This window comes from Lathamus discolor, chromosome Z, assembly GCF_037157495.1.
Source record: "Lathamus discolor isolate bLatDis1 chromosome Z, bLatDis1.hap1, whole genome shotgun sequence".
NCBI lineage: Eukaryota > Metazoa > Chordata > Aves > Psittaciformes > Psittacidae > Lathamus > Lathamus discolor.
In genome coordinates this window covers 76,870,726-76,886,742 of record NC_088909.1, presented here as the reverse complement: position 1 = coordinate 76,886,742, position 16,017 = coordinate 76,870,726, and the positions used below count along the sequence as shown (strand labels likewise).

General features: G+C 37.3%; 1 protein-coding gene across 5 annotated transcripts in view; it reads right to left on the bottom strand.

Moving 5' to 3' along the window:
- Nucleotides 1–16,017, bottom strand: part of BNC2 (basonuclin zinc finger protein 2) — a 360,624-nt gene that overhangs the window by 47,985 nt on the left and 296,622 nt on the right. The gene's annotated exons all lie outside the window — the stretch shown is intronic.

Sequence of the window (16,017 nt, the reverse complement as noted above, 5' to 3'; positions counted from 1 at the left end):
CAATCTTGGTAGGGTTTAGATTTAAGAGTTGACTTTTTTGCAGCCCTTTTATAACTGACAGTTAAAAATATGTAAAAGTAAGCATCTGATGGATGTAGATAGCATAAATGTGTAAAAATGTTGTCTCTTAACATCGCCTTCTGATAGCAAGGGAAAAACCCAGAGAGAATACACATCAGTAATCACTAGACTATCTGTTGTTAAATATACATTAAAAAGCATTTCACACTTTCATTTTTGCTAGTAAGCATGAGATTTGCCTGAAGGTAGGACTTAAAAATTCTGCAATGTAATGTCAGGCAATCCATTCCAGCATGTATTGATAAAAACATATTAAAATACTTATATAATGAATACATCATTTTATCGGCATCTTTCCTTTTGGGCAAATGCTGGACATAACATCAGCACAGTAACTATAACCAACAAGCACTGTTGCAGGCCATCGAACCAGAATTATTCCAGTGCTTTCTCATGCATTAAACAGTTTGAAAGCCTTGCAAGATACTCCACCATACTGTCTCTGATCTTTTTAAATCTTGAATCTCAGATTCAGAACCTTATCTAAACACTTAGGACTACAAACTAATGCAAAAACTATTAGCTCTTGTTTGATTATGAAGCCTGCAAATACCTTCCCCCCACCTAGTCTTAGTAATTTATTTATTATTTTCAGTATTCAAAGGATAGCTTCTTCTTTCACATTTCCTAGAGTACTGGAAAATGCAATTTGCCCAAAATAGTAAGGTATATATTTATTTGACTACATCTGGTTTTATTATTATCTGGTTTTATTATTATTTCAGTTTTGATCTTCGTCACCTCTCTGGATGCAAAATTAATTATGAAGACTCATCGCAGAATCAGAGAATGATTTGGGTTGGAAGTGACCTTAAAGACCATATAGTTCTACCCCCCTGCCATGGGCAGGGACACTTCCACTAAAACAATGCTATGCATGTTTTAGTACCTCAGATGTAACTGTAAAACCTTTGGAAAAGCTCCACACCTGACCATTAACAATCAAACCATACAAGACTATAAAATACTCAATGGTATTTAGTTATGGGAAATCTTACCCAGCTGACCCAAATGGAAAGTCCCACAAGCCAACCGTATGAAGAAAAATATTTAACACGTATCTACATGATGATGAAGGAAAACCCATGATGCTAATGTTGGTCCTCATTTGCAGCATTAGTCAGGAAATGTCCCGACCTGTGAACAACTTTAAGTACTGTGGACATCTTTAATTTCTATGCCCTCACAGTTTTACCTGTCTAATGGAGCAGTATTTTGCAGACAGTGTTATGTAGAAATCATCCAGGTCAAAAAATCCCACCCAACAACAAAACAAAGTGAAACCAAAACCAAATGGGGTGAGGGGAAGGAGAAAAAAACCCACCACAAACAGTTGAAGGACAGGTTCATAATTTAAAGCTCTAAGATTATATTTTCTTCCCATCCAACTAACTTTGGCTACTCTTCCCATGAGCGTGACCTAAATCTTCTTACATCCATTTCTCCCACAGCTTCCAAACAACCATGCTGGTTCTACATTTGAGTAATTCCTACCTCAAACTACAAAACCAGACCCAGTTCTGATTTTAGTCTCAGGGCCTTTGCCGTCACCTTTGACCCAATCTATATGCATTCATTTCTAATCCCAAACCACAAGTATTAATTCCTTTTAACTGTAACTTGTATTGTTTGAAGATGGAAATAACATTGTCTAATTTACACTGCTTACATGTATCGAATTAGGATTCCTGTCTGCAGCCAGCTGCGGGATGCTTTGTAATGTACTACTGGTAGTAATTTGTTTTGTTTTTGCTTTAATTTGTAAATCATTCACAGGCTTATGTAACGGATGCTTTATAAAAATGGATATTTAAGTAAATAAAAATTAAATACAGCTAGCACGACAGTAACTCACGAGAATAGGAGATATATATCCTGTAACAGACTCCCTCACATAAGTGGAAGGTGTTACACACAGTCCTTCATGCAGTGGCAGAGCACCCAGTTCTTTGCATGTAGAGAACAGGTAGACATTGTCTAAATGCAGGGGCCCCCAATATGCTATTGGGGAGTTATTCCACAGCTAAACTCAGAGAAGCAGGCAGTTGGCTACAGGGGCTACCTCTCAATGAGGCACCACCACCCTTTGTTTCATTTAGTTTAAGGATTTCCAATGAGGGCCAGACCCTTAGCAGCTGCTAGGTCCCACTGATCAGAGAAACTGGCAGTTAAGGGTGCGATTGCCATGGGGTTACCCTTGCTGCCATAGAAACAGAAGGGAATAAGAAAGCTGCTCTACTAGTTATATCAAGCTATATCTTGTTAATTTTCTGCAAGAAGCTGTTTGTTTTTTCCCCCAGCAAAAGTAAAGAAACATTGCACAGATGCCTGTATTTCATAAAAAATCATGCTACTAATGGATACTATGCAGCATATGCTTCAATATTTACATAGTGATGGCTTTCCATGAATCATTGTAACTATGTATTATGCAAAACTAGATAAAGAGCGAATGGGAATGTTAGGTTTTGATAAAACTTAAAATTAACAAAAAATCTAACAATTATCCCCTTTGAATTGAGCTATAACTAGCTAGGGATCTCTCTGTATATGGTAGTACTTGATTAGAGGCTCAAGTCCTTTCTTAACATGTAATCAATTTCTTGTTTCTGACAATCTCTCATGCTAAATTTTCTCCCCAAAGCCATTAAATCATATCCATATTTAAATATTTCATGACAAAAGGTTCCAATTTATATTACTTTTTTTCAGCACACAACTGATTAAGCAAAGCCTCCTGTGACAACATGTACAAGTCAGTGAGTACAGAGATACCACTGTACGCTTACAGCTCTAAAGCCATGTGGCAGACAAGTAAACCCAGCCCACACAGCATACAGTGATGTTCTTTCTTCTCTGCCTTTACACCCTTGTTTTGGTTTTATTTTTATTTTATTTTATTTCATTTAATTTTATTTAATTTTTTTATTTTAATTTAATGTGTGTGTAGCTCTCTCACTGTTTTAGATGGAGAAAATCTTTAAATCATTTTAAATTAACATCCAGGGATACAAAACATAACCTTGAATATTTTTTTAACTCTAAACACACACTTGACTCTATTATTTGTACAGATACAGATTCACATACACACATACTACATTAGATCTATAAAGTAATGTCATGGTTAATCACCCTGAATCTGCCTCCTCATTTTTGGTGACCGTATGTTAGGAGATGTGTCAGGATATGTTAGGGTACATCTTGTCTCGAACTTCTGGGTCAGATAGAACAAGTGATGGGTGTCAGGATGATTATCTTGGATAATACAAACAGGCTACAACAGAAGATGGACAGAAAGGTCACTCCAATTTTTAGGAGCTTAATTGGGGAGGACTGTGAATATGAGCCTTCATTTCCTGAGGGCCTTTAGGCTTTACAAATTTCAAGCTTTCAATGCAGTTTTAAAACCACCCAATTAAAAAAATGAGTATTTAGAAAATAAGGACAGTCTACACAGACATAATCTATGGACATACATTGTAAACCTTAAATTTCATGTTATGAAATCAGTTGGATTAAATGCTCACTTTGTGTGAGAAGCTCCACTGACTCTGTGCCTACATTATCTGCAGGTGATTTTATATGTCTACACATATATGTACATACACATATACACCGCAGACTTTGCAGTTCTATTTTTAGTTTACTAATTAACTTCTTGGCATAGGTAAAATGTATATATACACCTGGCTGAATACATAGACAGAGATGATTATACAAGAACTGAGATTAATAAAAAGGTTATAAAAAGAAAAGTTAAAATTACTTCTTAAATAAGACTTTTGTTCTCGGAAACATTCCAGGATTATTTAGGGTGCTATTGTGATAACTTCTGAGAGCCACCCACGGTTATAGAAAAAACTAATTGCTAGCCTTCATATTTTAGCAGGTTTGCATACTCACCATAAAATGCCATTTTTTACGCATATAAGATCCATGTTACAAAATATTACACAGATACATGTTTGATTAAATACACAAACCTAGTGTTTATCAAAAATCTTTCTTCTCCCTCCTTAAAGAGTTATGTATTTTCTAGCTGATCTCAGAGAAACATTTTGAGTGCAGCTGTAACACTTGAAAAGCAGACTGAAAGATATTCATTTGGTCATACTATAATTGCAGAGGATGGTTTTAATTAGGGTGCAGACAGAAAAAAAAATTCAACATTTGTTTCTAATAAGGACAAGCCTACGTAATTTCCACGATTTAGGGTTTGTTGTTTTTATTTGGCTGAATTTCCCTGGAGCATCTTTTTTCTTCCCAATTAAATTTCAAGCTGTTACACTATGGGTAGTCCTACTACTCCTGAGGTAAAAGTTACCAAAAGTGTGCAGTAGCACACCAACTCATAGTACAGATGGGGAAACATGCAACACCTCTTGCTCATTTTGGCTAACTGACCTCAATAGGACAGAAGTAAGCTCTCTAACTAGTTTTCCATGAGAATGTACACTCACGCATACAATTACATACTCGTTTTCCTGATAGGTGTTTTTACCATGCTGAACCTGACTCACCTTTGCTCCTGTACACATGAAGAAAAGGTCATGATTATATATGGGCTCACCCAGACTACACATGTGCAACTGATACAAGATTTAACGCACCCAGCCTGCAAAAAGCCATGGTTAATTTTTTTTCCCCTCATCTGTCTCTTCTCATCCACCTCCCACCAGACCCCCTTCATCAACTGAAGCCATATGAACAAACTCATGTTTAAGTGTCAGCAGTCCTTTCCTTGAGTTATACCACTACAGAAGGAACAAATACAGTGCAGCACTACCAAGTTCTCAGTCAATAATGGAAATCTTTATCTTTTGGCTTCACTGCAGCCTCCACTCTGCTAGAAAAATCAAAAGCGACAGATCTTCCTCCCTTCTGACACCTACTTTCTCTTACCTGTTGGACTTGTTTTCTTTGCCCAGAGATACACGGTGTGTATGAGGATACCAGCATATTACAGCAGGGGAAGAGAAGGCTGTCTTTCCCCAAAGTATCACTGAGAATGACACAGGCAGTATGGGTTCTAATAAAGAGCAACATGAAGGAGATTTTATTTACTTATGTGTATGCACACATTTACTTTTGCTGCCAGGTTTGTAAAAGTACTTACTCTGGTTGCTTTTTAGACTCTGGGTCTCCTCATACATTCATCAGCTAAAAGTTTGCCTTTTGATTGAAAGGACCCTCAAAGACCTTTGCAGACTTTACTAACTGATACTGTAGACCCTAGATCAAATCTGGCAGCACTTTAGATCCAGAGTAATTGCATTTTAATCCAGAATAATTCCAGTGACCATGTTGGAAAGTAATTTTGACATAACTTAGCCCTGAAACACGATGTGGAGCCAAATTTGTTTGAATATAAATTGGGGCGTATCACCATGGTGGAGCATAGTGTCTGTGTAACGATGCACAGGAGCACTACTCAACAGTTTCAGAGTGAAAGTGAGGAACACCATGTACTGCTGAAACTGCAGACGGAACGTAAGGAGGTGGAATGCAATAACCGCAGCTGAAACTTAGCCAGGACACTGCCGTTAACCACCCACACTCTTGCTAAATGGCCTACAGGGTCTTTATTGACCAAAAGTATGCAGGTCCTCTGTTTTATGTCTCAGCCCAAAGACATATATGACAGCAGCACAGACCCCTGCACAAGCAACCTGCTACAGTGCTGATTCTGGACTAATTCGCAGGCAGTGGTATGAAAATACTGGCTCCCCAACACATGACTCTTCTAGAGGACTGAGCACCCCAAATGCAGAATGTATTTTCATTCTTCAGGTTCACCAACCCTAAAATACATTTGAAGCTCTGAAAGATGATGACACTGTCAAATGCCAACTGTAAAGTATCCATGTGAACTGAGGGTAGGCGAAAGAGTCGCATACTGTGTTCAGAAAAGAAATATTAATATGAACTCTCACTCCTCATAAACATGTATTCAGCACTGTAATTCCAGTAAACCTATTAGGATGCAAGGACAATAGCTTTAAATGCTTTTTCTGATTTTTAAAACATATTGTTTGATTTCTGATAAAATATTCACTTTGTCATGGAATGCTCTTGATTACGGACCAGGTAAGAATGTATAATTCACAAGACACTGACATTCCATTCCCACCCAAAAAACAAACCACCTTCAGTGCACTGCATATAGCATTTGTATTTTTAAAACTATGATATATCACTCTGGGATTAATGTATTAAATGACAGCAACTCAAGCTTCATTTAATCCTCGCACCTACATCAAACCTTTTTAAAATGGAGTGCCTGAGAAGCTTTTTTCACAGTAACCCTCTGTCCACACTTAGAGGAAAAGTATCTAAGCACAGCCAGTGCCTGATAATCTTCTTGCATTTACTAGCTTTACAGTGGTATGACACCTATGATGTCAACAAAATTTGCTTTGATTTACAACTGCCAGGTTTGTGACAACTATTAAATGGCAAAATCTGTCACTGACTGATAATGACAGAACTCGTTAGCATGGATGCACATTGATTTGGTAGCTTTAAGAAGATCCAAAGTCATGTTTCAGCAGTTGTCTTAATCTTATTAGTCAACATTTATTTTGAGATACCAGTGCCAATTCCCAAGTATTTTGCCTCTCCCCCCCACGAGAAAATGCAGATTTTTTCAAATGCAAACATTTATTCCCCTCACCGTCAGTTCTGGTTGAGACTTCCAGATATTTCTGCAGACTTTCCTAATTGAGTAGTTATTGTGAGGTGACAAGATGTGTTATGGTATCTGCTCAGAAAAACATTTTTAATGCATACTAAAGATGGGGATTTTTTTTTCCCAATCATCAAATGGTAGAATATCAAGACTTTATAGAAATTGGGTAATCAAATTCCTTAACAACTCTGAAATCAATAACTTTGAATCCCAAGTGTACAGTAGTATTTTGATACCTCTGCTTCTCTACAACCTGTGAGAGTGGAAAATTCATTCAAGTGTCTCTGAAGAAGCTTTGCCACTAACTTGTGGTACGTAACAGTGCTTGCCCTTAGGCAGACATGGCTCCTAGAGGCAATCAAACCACCAAGCACATGGTGTATGAAGGCAAAAATTTTAGACTGCATGAGGTGCCATGGGGACTTTTCAAGACAGTATGTAAACAGAGACACAAACATAGCAAACTATTACAACACAGTTTTGCATGAAAGTGAGTAGGAAACACCCAGCATGCATATCCATAAAAATGACTGATTTTCATACTGATTTTCACCATTTTCTGCATATATAGTTGTCTAACATTATATACCATTAAGAAATTTACCTTGATACAATCAGTCCCTGAAATCACCTTGGCTTTACTGTTTGGTGTCAATATTGTGTAACTTACTGAGAAGCAAAGTTATGTTTTCTATGCTCTGGCATTCTTTCAGTAAATTTAGTAAGCCACTTAAGCCTGCCTTTCTGAGCCTCAATTTCACCAGCACTGAAAGAATGACATGATTTTTTATGAGAAAAAGGAAACATCCATAAAGAGCACCAATTGAGGTATTGTATTTGCAATACATGCAGCCACAAGAGACATTCAAGCTTTCTTTAACCAGTACCTTCCCCAATGCACAATGTGATAATACAAATAAATCGCATCTGACATCATTGCTCCATCATGGACTTCTAACATGGACTCTTAACATGCATCAAATGCAGTGCAAGGCATGTGACAGTCAAGTAAAATCAGAGTATAGATGGTCCTTTTCTCACTTTAAAGCTAAGCTGACTAAAGCCATAACCTGAGCTGAAAAATGTAAGCAACAAAATCTGAGTCTTCCCACACTCGTAGGTAAAACTTCTAAGTATGTTAGGAAGACATTTGCGTAACTGGGGGCACTGTAAAGAATTGAGAATTTTCCCAAGGACAGAAATACCAGAGTAAAAGTGCCAGTAAGTCATACTCATAAACTGGATTTCAACACTTGTTCGGTTTTCTGATTGAACCCAGGCTGTGCCTCAGTAAGGGGAATCAGGTGTACTATATGCTGGGTATATGAATGGCAACAGAATCAGTAGATTGATTTCCATCTTTATTATTCATTAGAGGACTACGCATTATTACTTGCAATACATACAACACAATCTTAATGAAGCCTTTTTCCTTTGATTGTTTACCTAAAAATTTGCACCAAAAGACTCAGGTGTGTCCTAGGTAGCAGTGTTATTCAAAGGGATGCAGCAGGGTGCAGAAGCAACACGAAAAAGGCAAAGGTCACATTCATAAGAATGCTATGGTACATAAAGTGAGCTATCTGTTTGCACGTATTAGAGGCACTGAAATGCAAAAGAAAGTGGGGGAAATTATATTACGGTGTACAAAGTAATAATAACTATGCCTGCATGTCTTAATACCCTCTTGTCCCAGCAGTCCTGACTTTCTAGGCAGCCCACTTCTCCACATTAACAGTAGTCATTTGGAGAGCAGCAAACGTGCCATTAGAAGCACTTTTACAAGTGTATATTCATCCACCAATTAGCTTAATGTGGCCGCTTTCTGCATATTTTCTATCCAGGCTTGCACAAATCTTATTAATATTTCCCCCTAGCGCTTTGACAGATTACCTTGTCATTATGCATCCTGGAGCCTTTTAAACAATATGGGTAAACTACTGTTTGCGAGGTTAATGACAATTATCCCCTAATTACTGCATAAGTCACTCAGTCCACTTTATCTCATAGGCAGGGTTCTGCTCTGTGTATCTGCCATTGTGTCACTGTAAATGAATCTTGTATAGCTATGTTTATCTGTCGTTGCTTTGTAAATTACCCTAACAGAAGAATGAACAAATTACTGTGTGTCATCACTTAAATACAGCTTCTGATAAAAAAAAGTCCCACAAGCACAGCTCTTGAATTTTAGCCTGATCACAATTAGTAAACACATACTGAATGTTTTAGAAGATATATTTAGAAGTGGATGGGACACAGTGTGGTGGAAGAAGGCTCTGAAGTGGTAAGCCTAAGGGTGGAAAAACAGAAGAAATACAGAAAGCTACACTATTAGTAGTTCCATGATCACCTCTTAAGAGCTGTTCTGCTAATTTAACAGTTGATAGATGAGCCAGTGATATTTTCCAAACAACCCCATATTCAGAGCTGTGTCAAATTCCACAATCTCTACTGTTTCTGACCACAGCCACACAGGAATTTCGTTGTTGTTTTTCTTTTTTTTTTAAGCTGGGAAATCCAAACACAATTTGGAACAGAAGTAACATCCATAAAAACACAGGCAGCACTAATTTAACGGATGCATTTTAGAACAGTATCAAAGAAGATTAATAATTTGGATCGTTTCTGCCCTGACCAGTCATAGTGACTCCAACAGGACTCCTCAGTACACAGATCAGAGCAGAATCTAGCAGGCAGCACCTAAGTCAATGTATTGATAAAAAAAAAAAAAAAAAAAAAAAAGAAAAAAAAAGAAAGAATTAGCACGTTGCCTACTTTTTTTCCACAGTGCCTGCACTTTGAGTTACCTCTGTGGTATAATTAGAGTCCACTCCTTGGTATAATTAGAGTCCAACAAAAGGGGAGAAAATAATTTTGAGTTCAATTCACCCTCATGGGTTGGGGTAGCTCCAGAGGAAAGCAGAATTAGAAAATACCAACTTCCTGGTATATTAAATTTCCTGAAGCAATTTCAAGTCACCATTAAGAGTACTCTACTGGTAGTACATCACTGATACCACCTATGTCCTTCTTTGAGAAAGTGTAACAGAGACAGCGCATTTCCACTCTGTCCCTAGGAAGGTCCCTTCTTGAGTCAGAGAAGACTTTTCAGTACTGGTTCTGTATTGCCGGCAGTCACATTAATTGCAAAGACTTAGTAATGAATGACTCAGGCTACAGACTTCATTTCCTCAAGCTCAGTGTAGTCATGGCACATGAACTTCCTCTCACCAGAGGTTTGAGCAGAGACTGAATCCTCTCACTCTCACTTAGACCTGAAATTTAACTCTGAGAATGAGGGTGCTTCCCTGCTTGCCTGCAAATGGATGATTAGTAGAATGAGATGTTCTTCTAGCTACTTAGGTGAAACTGCCTGCTGCACAGCCTGCAGGAAAACCAATGCATAACAATGGGTATGTCAACACTGCGCCCTGCAATGAGGTTACGCAGTAATGCATTTTATCAGCTCTTGGGAAACTCTTTACACACATATATATGATACATTCAGAAATGATACATGCATTGATATGATGATGACACGTATATGCATATTTGAAATTAATTTGATTTTGCTTTGTATTTTACACATTCCATTCAGCAAAGCTTCCCATTTTATATACATCCTAAAACATGCTCAGCACCAGATTCCGAGCAGTGCAGTACAAAAAATGAAGTCACTAGGACAACATGCAAATTGGAGTGGAACTATGATTCTTGAAGGGTAGCAATATAACACTGCTCAAGTTGCTGTACAAGAAAAAGGAAATGCCAGAATTATCCCAAACCTAGTGATTACTGCAATTCAGCAGGTAATACCAACATTTAAAACCTTTTTATCATAGTAAAGTGTACATTTATTTTGTTGTATTATTATAGGGTCACATCCAGAAAGAATGGACAGACTGAGATATAACAAAATTACTGATATTACTTAAAATAACAGTTGTTTGAATGGAACATGGATGAGGACAGCACCTCTGAACATGCTTTCAGTATAGGTTAGAAGAAAAAACTGTAGTGAAATGCTAAGAAAATGTAACAGCCATCACTGCCAGGGATAACTGAAAAGGCTGATCGATTTTGAGTAAGGACTACCTCAAGGGTTTTGGTCCCACTAGGATTGATCTTTATGTCTGTCCTGTATTCAGTCAATGCAACTTTCAGCAGGATATCCACTGCAGAAATAAATGGGAGTGCTGCAGTAACCCTCCACCCTCCCTATGTTATTTTCTCTGTATGCTGACGGAAAAGTAAAACCAGTGTGGCTGAGGGTAAAGTGCTAGGAAACAGGTGATTTAAAAAGCACTGATACTGTCATGTACAGTATTATTTGAAAAAAAAAAGAAAAGGGCGCTTTTCTACATTATCAATATTTCTCTTTGAATTTGGAGATTCTTTGGCCTCTGACCTTTGTTACTAGCAAACAAACTCCACAAGAAAGAGACAATAGGTAATTTGATATTCCCACCAAATGAAGATAAGGATTAATACCTGGTTTTTATGCAGGCAAGCATGGGCCCTAAATGCAACACTAACCTTTAAGGGCCAGGAAACAATGCTGGCTGCTTCTAAGGGGAAACTGAGACTGGTTTAACTGAACAATTTTTAAGAAAAGTCCTGGCAAAATAACAGAATGAAAATAGGTGAAAGCTAAAAAAACCAGATAGGCGAAACACAGTTATTCATGTTGGTTAGGATCTTTTAAGAAATTCCATATACTGTGCAATTTTTGCTTTTGCACATTTTTGGTTTCATTAGCTTTCTTTGAACAATCTCTAGAGATACTGAGTTACTTGCAGAGAACTCTATCCATTAAGAAATATTATTTACATAGGTATTATTCAACTTTGCCTGAGATCTTTTACATTTAAATGGAAGTATGCACCTTTGATCTAACACCGATTCAAAAACCTAAATGATACTTTACATGGACATAGATCAGTAGGTGGTAAAGGTTGAGGTAAGCAAGAAAACACTATAAAATTCAAAATGTACATGGTGTTAACAAGACAGCTAAGTCACAACATTAGTTACGAAATTCTGAAGAGGAACATGAAAATTTAGAATTATACTAAACCCATTATTTGTGTGCATCAATAATTCATCATTTCTTGAGAATTTCACACACTGTGGAGTTTTAGCTACCATTTTCAACTCCCAACAACAGTACAGGAAGAACGCATTTTTCATGAGCAATTCATGTTGAGGAGGACCCTGGAACATACTATAAATATATACACTCAGACTAGACTGGACAGAAGAATAAGCAGGAGAGTATTATATGTTAGAGATAAACAAGCACCATTTGCTGACCTAACCCTCTATTTGGGGAAAACTCCTTTTTTTCCAAACATAATGGAAGTTCTGCTTGAGTAAATTCTTCAAAGTTGAGTCATGCTGAGGCCTGTGCCACCCATCATTCTTCCAGCCAAATGGCCTGGTGTGGTACAAGGACATGAACATACAAGAGGCTTTGGTTCATGTACAAAAACTCTTTATTATTTTTTAGCAGTTTGCAGCTCCAGAGTTACTATTTGAACTACAAGTGCAAATTACCTAAATACTTGGAGATTCTAACTGAATTCTAACTGAATTCAACTATACCTCTACTTAGAGTTTAAAGAAGGACCTAAAATATCAAACAGAAATCTCATAAACTACATTTTTCATCTGAAAAGAAAACCAATCTTTTGCATTTTTAACACCTTTCCATATTGTAATCTCTGAGAAAGAGGTGGAGGTGGGCAATCCTGGAGAAACTGAAGCTTAAATCTAGACTCACCAGCCACATCTTGCATATTCTGGACAAATCATAGTCCTTCCATGTCCTACACCCTTGCCTTTAAAATGCACATAGACAATGTTTTCTCTTATTTTATGATGATGTTGTAACAAAAAACATGACACAGACTTGGAAAGGCTGAAGTCAGTGGAGCCCTACATACCTGTAACCTCGAATACACAGTTTATTGTGAACTTGACCTGCCTTTATATACATTTAAACAACTCTGACCTGTAGTAAGGTTTTAAGTTAACTGAGTTACAGAAGAACTGAAATGAAAAGACAGACCTAGAAAGAGCCTACATAGAGAGTTGCAGTAACATTCAGACTCCATTCTTCAGTGGGCAACAGTAGAACATGGCTGGAAGGATTCACTTCTATAGTATCTAGACATGTAAGCTACGATCAGTCAATGAACACCCTTTCTAGTTCATCCTTTCAGGGAACAACCTTTATTACACTATGTTGTGATTGTTTTATTCATGCTTATTATGTTCAGAGCTTCCCAAGTGAAATAATTCTCAAATAAAAATACCAATCCCACTTCCCCAAATGGACACCAATAAACTGTCATTAGATTACTTGTAGTGCAGCAAACTCTGAAAGAAATTACAATGCTCATACTTACAAGTTTCTTTTGATAACTTTACAAGCTGCCCTCTTACCTCAAGGGACAGACAGATTCTTCCTCAATACAGAAGAGACTCCCCTGAATACACATATTTGTTGCAAAGCAAATAAAGGGAATTATTTTCATGAAAAGAAAGCAGTAAGAATAGCTTGGCAAAATGCAAGCATAAAGCAACTTCTAATGTCTTTGGCACATCTCCAGCTCTTAGAAATGGCATCCAAAGTTGGTCCAAGTGTGGCTGATAAACCAAGCTTAGAGCTGCCTTTCAACTCTCACTTATTAATAATTAAAAAATCAATATATGGAGCATTACTAGCCCCTTGGTTTTGATTTTGTATATCAGAACCAAAAGATGACAAGGTTATGTCAGCATATGAAACTCCTCAGGCCACAGTCACAATGATGCAAATATTTTATACTGTATTTATTTATTGCACTCTACTGAGATGCTGAAATAAATTATTAAAAAAAAAGGTATTTTAGTCTATCTATCTCTGTCTCTCTCTCTCTCTCTTACATGAAAATGCCATCCTGAAAAGGCATTCTAAACCCCAGAAAATAAACAGGTTACATTTCAGACCCTAAATTAATCAGAAATGTCTATTTTAAAATAAAACAAGTAGTAGTCTGGATAGCAGTATGCACACAAATGTAAATGCTTGTATTGGGCCAAATGCACTGTGACATGCACTATGGAATGAAGGGAAAGTATTGTGTACAGAAGAAAGAACCAAGCAAATCTCTTAGCTACCACAGACTCTCTCAGATATTCCTCAATGATGGCAATGTCTGAAATAAAACTGTTTAACCAGTTTTGTGAAGGAAGCAAGGCTCTAATTTTCATTGTTCACACGCACACCAACTTGGATCAATTGTGATAACACAGAAAATCTTGTATAGACAGACAGCCATATTCCCACAGTCTTGAAAAAGCAAATGGGAACTGAAGACTGAACGCCAAAGTCAATTTTGCCCACACAGGACAGTAAGGTCAGATCTCTAGAGGGATTTGTAAAACTCACAGTAAATAGAGTTATCACTTATAAGTTATTTAAAACATACCTGTATGCCTTGCAGTCCTCTTAGCAAGAAATGATTGTTGCCAAGTCATTAGAAAAGCAACATTAATGTTGTTATGTGATCAGCTCCTGGAATTGTTTTCTACATTTTTCTCTTAAGTAAACTACAGAGTGATTAATTCAATTTGGTGGAGCTAAACAGGCAAGGTTACCTATAACACGATGGTCTCAATCCACATGAGTTTGAAGGAGGGGACCACAACTTCTAAAATCCATTAATCAAATCAAATTACTACACAGGATTCACCATAGGAACATCACAGCAGTGTGAACATGTTTGAACAATTATATTGTGGTACACAAGTAGCAGCAAGGACATAGCAAACAGCAGCAGCAGTAGGTCAGAACATGCAGTAATGCAGTGGCTTACACTTGCCCTTTTACTCATCTGAGGGAGTAAAAAATACTGAATTTACATTCACCCAAAGAAGGCACTATAGGTACCACATTACTTATGAACAATCTTTGACGCAAGATGTGATAAAATTAGGTTAAAGTCAGGCTGGGTTCTTCCTTAAGCACAGTTTTAGAAGGAAAAATGACACTTGGAGATGAAGAATGAAGCTCAGTTTTCACAGCAGCAGGACAGTTGAGGTTTGGAAAGAAGCAGCAAAAACTATATGTCAGAATTAGGAGAGAGGATAAAGCAATAGCCTAGTCCCTCTGCAACCATTCACCTACCTCTTTTTCCTATTTTTCAACCAGAGTGGTGAGAGCTGTGGCTGCAAAACACCCACCTATAGTATAACCATACGTAAGTGAGCACTGCCTGGGCCAATGCCAGAACAGTAAAAGCAGCAATCACTTAGTATTTTTTAAGCACTTTGTATTGTACAGAACTGTCTAAGGAAGATTGATTTCCATAAAGCCCCATTTCCATCTCAAGGTACTGCTGATGTCATAAACCGCAAGAGTTTCTCCACTCATACTCTGCAGTGGAATTTCAGACTCTCCACAGGAAGCCCACATATTAGCCCAAGGTTCAAGGAATACAGACAGTCATGTTCTGCAAGGCATAGTATTAGGTCAGCCTCAGGATCGAAGAGCAATAAATTAAGACAACAGCATCTAGCTTTGAAATAATTACGTAGGCCTTTACAGACACACATTTCATGCATTTTGTCTACTTTTCCTAAAGATCTGTACTTACTATTTAAATTCCTTTAATCAGCACCCTACTACCACCCAGGTAAAAGCTGTCTAGACAAAGACAGTAAGGCAGAATTCCCTGAAAGGATTATAAAAAAAGTTTCTTGGACTTTACTATATCTGAATGTTTTGTTGCATTTATTTATGTATTTCTTTATTTTTATTTGTGGGATTCACAATGGCTTCTTATGATGGTCTTCTGTCACTTCATTTATCTGGCTTGGATTCTGTGTGGTGTGTGACTTGACTGCTATTATACTTGAACTGGAGTAAGAAAAACAGTCCTCTCCTGTGCCATACAGGACTTACAAACAAAAAAAACCAAATTGACAAAAGAAGGAAGAAAGAAACGTGGATGGGATATGTCATATTCAAGATAAACTACGATGAAAATATAAGAGAGTCACAATCCATTTCATGTATTTTAAACTTATCATCTGTATGATGTTACAATCAGGAGAACCAATCTCATTTGGAGTCTGAGCACAACATTTAGAAACTTAAAGAGGCACCACAGCTGAAGAAGTTGCATTCTAACGACTCCTTCCACTACCCAAATCAATATATGTAAGCCTTTGTTTTAGTTTTGAAAATATACTTTTCA